Here is a 6,135-nt window from a genome sequence, read left to right as displayed (position 1 = left end):
AAAAAATTTTTTTTTCACGGTGACTCAAAACTTCAATATTAGACTCCCCTGAGTATGAAAAGTGAAACGAAAATCATTTTTGAGAAGAAAAAATTTTTGTATGGGAGGGCCCCTGCTAGAACATATTTCCCAAGTGCGTCGATTTTTGGGGTCGCCGACACAAGCTCGGGTCAAAAAAAATTTTTTTTTTCTCGGTGACTCAAAACATCAATTTTAGACTCCCCTGAGTATGAAAAGTGAAACGAAAATCATTTTTGAGAAGAAAAAAATTTTGTATGGGAGGGCCCCTGCTAGAACATTTTTCCCAAGTGCGTCGATTTTGGGTCGCCGACACAAGCTCGGGTCAAAAAATTTTTTTTTTCACGGTGACTCAAAACATCAATTTTAGACTCCCCTGAGTATGAAAAGTGAAACGAAAATCATTTTTGAGAAGAAAAAATTTTTGTATGGGAGGGCCCCTGCTAGAACATATTTCCCAAGTGCGTTCGATTTTTGGGTCGCCGACACAAGCTCGGGTCAAAAAAATTTTTTTTTCTCGGTGACTCAAAACATCAATTTTAGACTCCCCTGAGTATGAAAAGTGAAACGAAAATCATTTTTGAGAAGAAAAAATTTTTGTATGGGAGGGCCCCTGCTAGAACATATTTCCCAAGTGCGTCGATTTTTGGGTCGCCGACACAAGCTCGGGTCAAAAAATTTTTTTTTTCACGATGACTCAAAACATCAAATTTTAGACTCCCCTGAGTATGAAAAGTGAAACGAAAATCATTTTTGAGAAGAAAAAATTTTTGTATGGGAGGGCCCCTGCTAGAACATTTTTCCCAAGTGAGTCGATTTTGGGTCGCCGACACAAGCTCGGGTCAAAAAAAATTTTTTTTTCATGGTGACTCAAAACATCAATTTTAGACTCCCCTGAGTATGAAAAGTGAAACGAAAATCATTTTTGAGAAGAAAAAATTTTTGTATGGGAGGGCCCCTGCTAGAACATATTTCCCAAGTGCGTCGATTTTGGGTCGCCGACACAAGCTCGGGTCAAAAAATTTTTTTTTTCACGGTGACTCAAAACATCAATTTTAGACTCCCCTGAGTATGAAAAGTGAAACGAAAATCATTTTTGAGAAGAAAAAATTTTTGTATGGGAGGGCCCCTGCTAGAACATATTTCCCAAGTGCGTCGATTTTTGGGTCGCCGACACAAGCTCGGGTCAAAAAAAATTTTTTTTTCACGGTGACTCAAAACTTCAATATTAGACTCCCCTGAGTATGAAAAGTGAAACGAAAATCATTTTTGAGAAGAAAAAATTTTTGTATGGGAGGGCCCCTGCTAGAACATATTTCCCAAGTGCGTCGATTTTTGGGTCGCCGACACAAGCTCGGGTCAAAAAAATTTTTTTTTTCTCGGTGACTCAAAACATCAATTTTAGACTCCCCTGAGTATGAAAAGTGAAACGAAAATCATTTTTGAGAAGAAAAAATTTTTGTATGGAGGGCCCCTGCTAGAACATATTTCCCAAGTGCGTCGATTTTTGGGTCGCCGACACAAGCTCGGGTCAAAAAATTTTTTTTTCTCGGTGACTCAAAACATCAATTTTAGACTCCCCTGAGTATGAAAAGTGAAACGAAAATCATTTTTGAGAAGAAAAAATTTTTGTATGGGAGGGCCCCCTGCTAGAACATTTTTCCCAAGTGCGTCGATTTGGGTCGCCGACACAAGCTCGGGTCAAAAAATTTTTTTTTTCACGATGACTCAAAACATCAATTTTAGACTCCCCTGAGTATGAAAAGTGAAACGAAAATCATTTTTGAGAAGAAAAAATTTTTGTATGGGAGGGCCCCTGCTAGAACATTTTTCCCAAGTGAGTCGATTTTGGGTCGCCGACACAAGCTCGGGTCAAAAAAAATTTTTTTTTCATGGTGACTCAAAACATCAATTTTAGACTCCCCTGAGTATGAAAAGTGAAACGAAAATCATTTTTGAGAAGAAAAAATTTTTGTATGGGAGGGCCCCTGCTAGAACATATTTCCCAAGTGCGTCGATTTTGGGTCGCCGACACAAGCTCGGGTCAAAAAATTTTTTTTTTCATGGTGACTCAAAACATCAATTTTAGACTCCCCCTGAGTATGAAAAGTGAAACGAAAATCATTTTTGAGAAGAAAAAAATTTGTATGGGAGGGCCCCTGCTAGAACATTTTTCCCAAGTGCGTCGATTTTTGGGTCGCCGACACAAGCTCGGGTCAAAAAAATTTTTTTTTCACGGTGACTCAAAACTTCAATATTAGACTCCCCTGAGTATGAAAAGTGAAACGAAAATCATTTTTGAGAAGAAAAAAATTTTTGTATGGGAGGGCCCCTGCTAGATACATACCTTTTCCCAAGTGCGTCGATTTTTGGGTCGCCGACACAAGCTCGGGTCAAAAAATTTTTTTTTCTCGGTGACTCAAAACATCAATTTTAGACTCCCCTGAGTATGAAAAGTGAAACGAAAATCATTTTTGAGAAGAAAAAATTTTTGTATGGGAGGGCCCCTGCTAGAACATTTTTCCCAAGTGCGTCGATTTTTGGGTCGCCGACACAAGCTCGGGTCAAAAAATTTTTTTTTTCACGGTGACTCAAAACATCAATTTTAGACTCCCCTGAGTATGAAAAGTGAAACGAAAATCATTTTTGAGAAGAAAAAATTTTTGTATGGAGGGGCCCCTGCTAGAACATATTTCCCAAGTGCGTCGATTTTTGGGTCGCCGACACAAGCTCGGGTCAAAAAAATTTTTTTTTCTCGGTGACTCAAAACATCAATTTTAGACTCCCCTGAGTATGAAAAGTGAAACGAAAATCATTTTTGAGAAGAAAAAATTTTTGTATGGGAGGGCCCCTGCTAGAACATATTTCCCAAGTGCGTCGATTTTTGGGGTCGCCGACACAAGCTCGGGTCAAAAAATTTTTTTTTTCACGATGACTCAAAACATCAATTTTAGACTCCCCTTGAGTATGAAAAGTGAAACGAAAATCATTTTTGAGAAGAAAAAAATTTTTGTATGGGAGGGCCCCCTGCTAGAACATTTTTCCCAAGTGAGTCGATTTTGGGTCGCCGACACAAGCTCGGGTCAAAAAAAATTTTTTTTCATGGTGACTCAAAACATCAATTTTAGACTCCCCTGAGTATGAAAAGTGAAACGAAAATCATTTTTGAGAAGAAAAAATTTTTGTATGGAGGGCCCTGCTAGAACATATTTCCCAAGTGCGGTCGATTTTGGGTCGCCGACACAAGCTCGGGTCAAAAAATTTTTTTTTTTCACGGTGACTCAAAACATCAATTTTAGACTCCCCTGAGTATGAAAAGTGAAACGAAAATCATTTTTGAGAAGAAAAATTTTTGTATGGGATGGGCCCCTGCTAGAACATATTTCCCAAGTGCGTCGATTTTTGGGTCGCCGACACAAGCTCGGGTCAAAAAAATTTTTTTTTTCACGGTGACTCAAAACTTCAATATAGACTCCCGCTGAGTATGAAAAGTGAAACGAAAATCATTTTTGAGAAGAAAAAATTTTTGTATGGGAGGGCCCCTGCTAGAACATATTTCCAAGTGCGTCGATTTTTGGGTCGCCGACACAAGCTCGGGTCAAAAAAATTTTTTTTTCTCGGTGACTCAAACATCAATTTTAGACTCCCCTGAGTATGAAAAGTGAAACGAAAATCATTTTTGAGAAGAAAAAATTTTTGTATGGGAGGGCCCCTGCTAGAACATATTTCCCAAGTGCGTCGATTTTTGGGTCGCCGACACAAGCTCGGGTCAAAAAAATTTTTTTTTCTCGGTGACTCAAACATCAATTTTAGACTCCCCTGAGTATGAAAAGTGAAACGAAAATCATTTTTGAGAAGAAAAAATTTTTGTATGGGAGGGCCCCTGCTAGAACATTTTTCCCAAGTGCGTCGATTTTGGGTCGCCGACACAAGCTCGGGTCAAAAATTTTTTTTTTCACGATGACTCAAAACATCAATTTTAGACTCCCCTGAGTATGAAAAGTGAAACGAAAATCATTTTTGAGAAGAAAAAATTTTTGTATGGGAGGGCCCCTGCTAGAACATTTTTCCAAAGTGAGTCGATTTTGGGTCGCCGACACAAGCTCGGGTCAAAAAAAATTTTTTTTTCATGGTGACTCAAAACATCAATTTTAGACTCCCCTGAGTATGAAAAAGTGAAACGAAAATCATTTTTGAGAAGAAAAAATTTTTGTATGGGAGGGCCCCTGCTAGAACATATTTCCCAAGTGCGTCGATTTTGGGTCGCCGACACAAGCTCGGGTCAAAAAATTTTTTTTTTCATGGTGACTCAAAACATCAATTTTAGACTCCCCTGAGTATGAAAAGTGAAACGAAAATCATTTTTGAGAAGAAAAAAATTTGTATGGGAGGGCCCCTGCTAGAACATTTTTCCCAAGTAAATTCGATTTTACCAGGTGAGTCAAAAAATTTTGAAAAAAATATTTTGCCAAAATCGTGTTCATTGCCTATTATAAGGGACCAGGTCAGCTCACACGCATTTTTGGAGACCATATGGAAAGTGCGTCTGGGATTGCGGAAATTAAGTTTAGAGTGTTAAATGATGGTTTCGCAATCCCGAAGGCTCAAAATCCACCCTAAGGTCCCCTGGGTGAAATGTGGTTTCCAAGGTGTGAGCGCTATCGGTGATAGAGTTGGAATGTGATTTTCCAGAGCGCAGGGCGACTGGGCTTAGAGCGAAAATCATAGACAAGGGTAAGTATTGGACTGAACGACTCGAAGCAAACGAAAATCATAGACAAGGGTAATGGAGCTGAACGACTCGAAGCAAACGAAAACCACACACAAGAGTAATGGACTGAACGAATCGAAGCAAACGAAAAATCACATACAAGAGTAATGGACTGAACGAATCGAAGCAAACGAAAAAACCACAGACAAGAGTAATGGAGTGAACGAATCGAAGCAAACGAAAACCAAAGACAAGAGTAATAGAGTGAACGAATCGAAGCAAACGAAAACCATGAACACAGGGATAACTGAGAACGAACCTACCTATCAGAGCATGTGAAAGCATGGACAAGAGTACTGAAAATCGGACCAAACCTCTAGAAGCACACGAAAATCATGGACAAGAGTACTCAAAAACACGGACCAAACCTATGGAAGCACACGAAAACCATGAACACAGGGATAACTGAGAACGAACCTACCTATCAGAGCATGTGAAAGCATGGACAAGAGTACTGAAAATCGGACCAAACCTCTAGAAGCACACGAAAATCATGGACAAGAGTACTCAAAAACACGGACCAAACCTATGGAAGCACACGAAAACCATGAACACAGGGATAACTGAGAACGAACCTACCTATCAGAGCATGTGAAAGCATGGACAAGAGTACTGAAAATCGGACCAAACCTCTAGAAGCACACGAAAATCATGGACAAGAGTACTCAAAACACGGACCAAACCTCTCGAAGCACACGAAAACCATAAACACAGGGATAACTGAGAACGAACCTACCTATCAGAGCATGTGAAAGCATGGACAAGAGTACTGAAAATCGGACCAAACCTCAAGAAGCACACGAAAATCATGGACAAGAGTACTCAAAAACACGGACCAAACCTATCGAAGCTCACGAAAACCATGAACACAGGGATAACTGAGAACGAACCTACCTATCAGAGCATGTGAAAGCATGGACAAGAGTACTGAAAATCGGACCAAACCTCAAGAAGCACACGAAAATCATGGACAAGAGTACTCAAAAACACGGACCAAAACCTATCGAAGCTCACGAAAACCATGAACACAGGATAACTGAAAACGAACCTACCTATCAGAGCATGTGAAAGCATGGACAAGAGTACTGAAAATCGGACCAAACCTATCGAAGCTCACGAAAACCATGAACACAGGGATAACTGAAAACGAACCGAACCTCTCGTAGCAAACGAAAAACATGGACAAAATTATTCGAAACGAACCGAAGCTCGATGCGAAAAACATGGAAAAGCAAGCCCGTAAGTCGCACTATCAAGCCCATAAGTCGCACTATCAAGCCCATAAGTCGCACTATCAAGCCGTTAGTCGCACTATCAAGCCCATAGGTCGCACTATCAAGCCCGTT

The sequence above is a fragment of the Anopheles moucheti genome, assembly GCF_943734755.1.
Source record: "Anopheles moucheti chromosome X unlocalized genomic scaffold, idAnoMoucSN_F20_07 X_unloc_69, whole genome shotgun sequence".
Classification (NCBI taxonomy): Eukaryota; Metazoa; Arthropoda; class Insecta; order Diptera; family Culicidae; genus Anopheles; species Anopheles moucheti.
Note: the sequence above shows the minus strand (reverse complement) of the source record.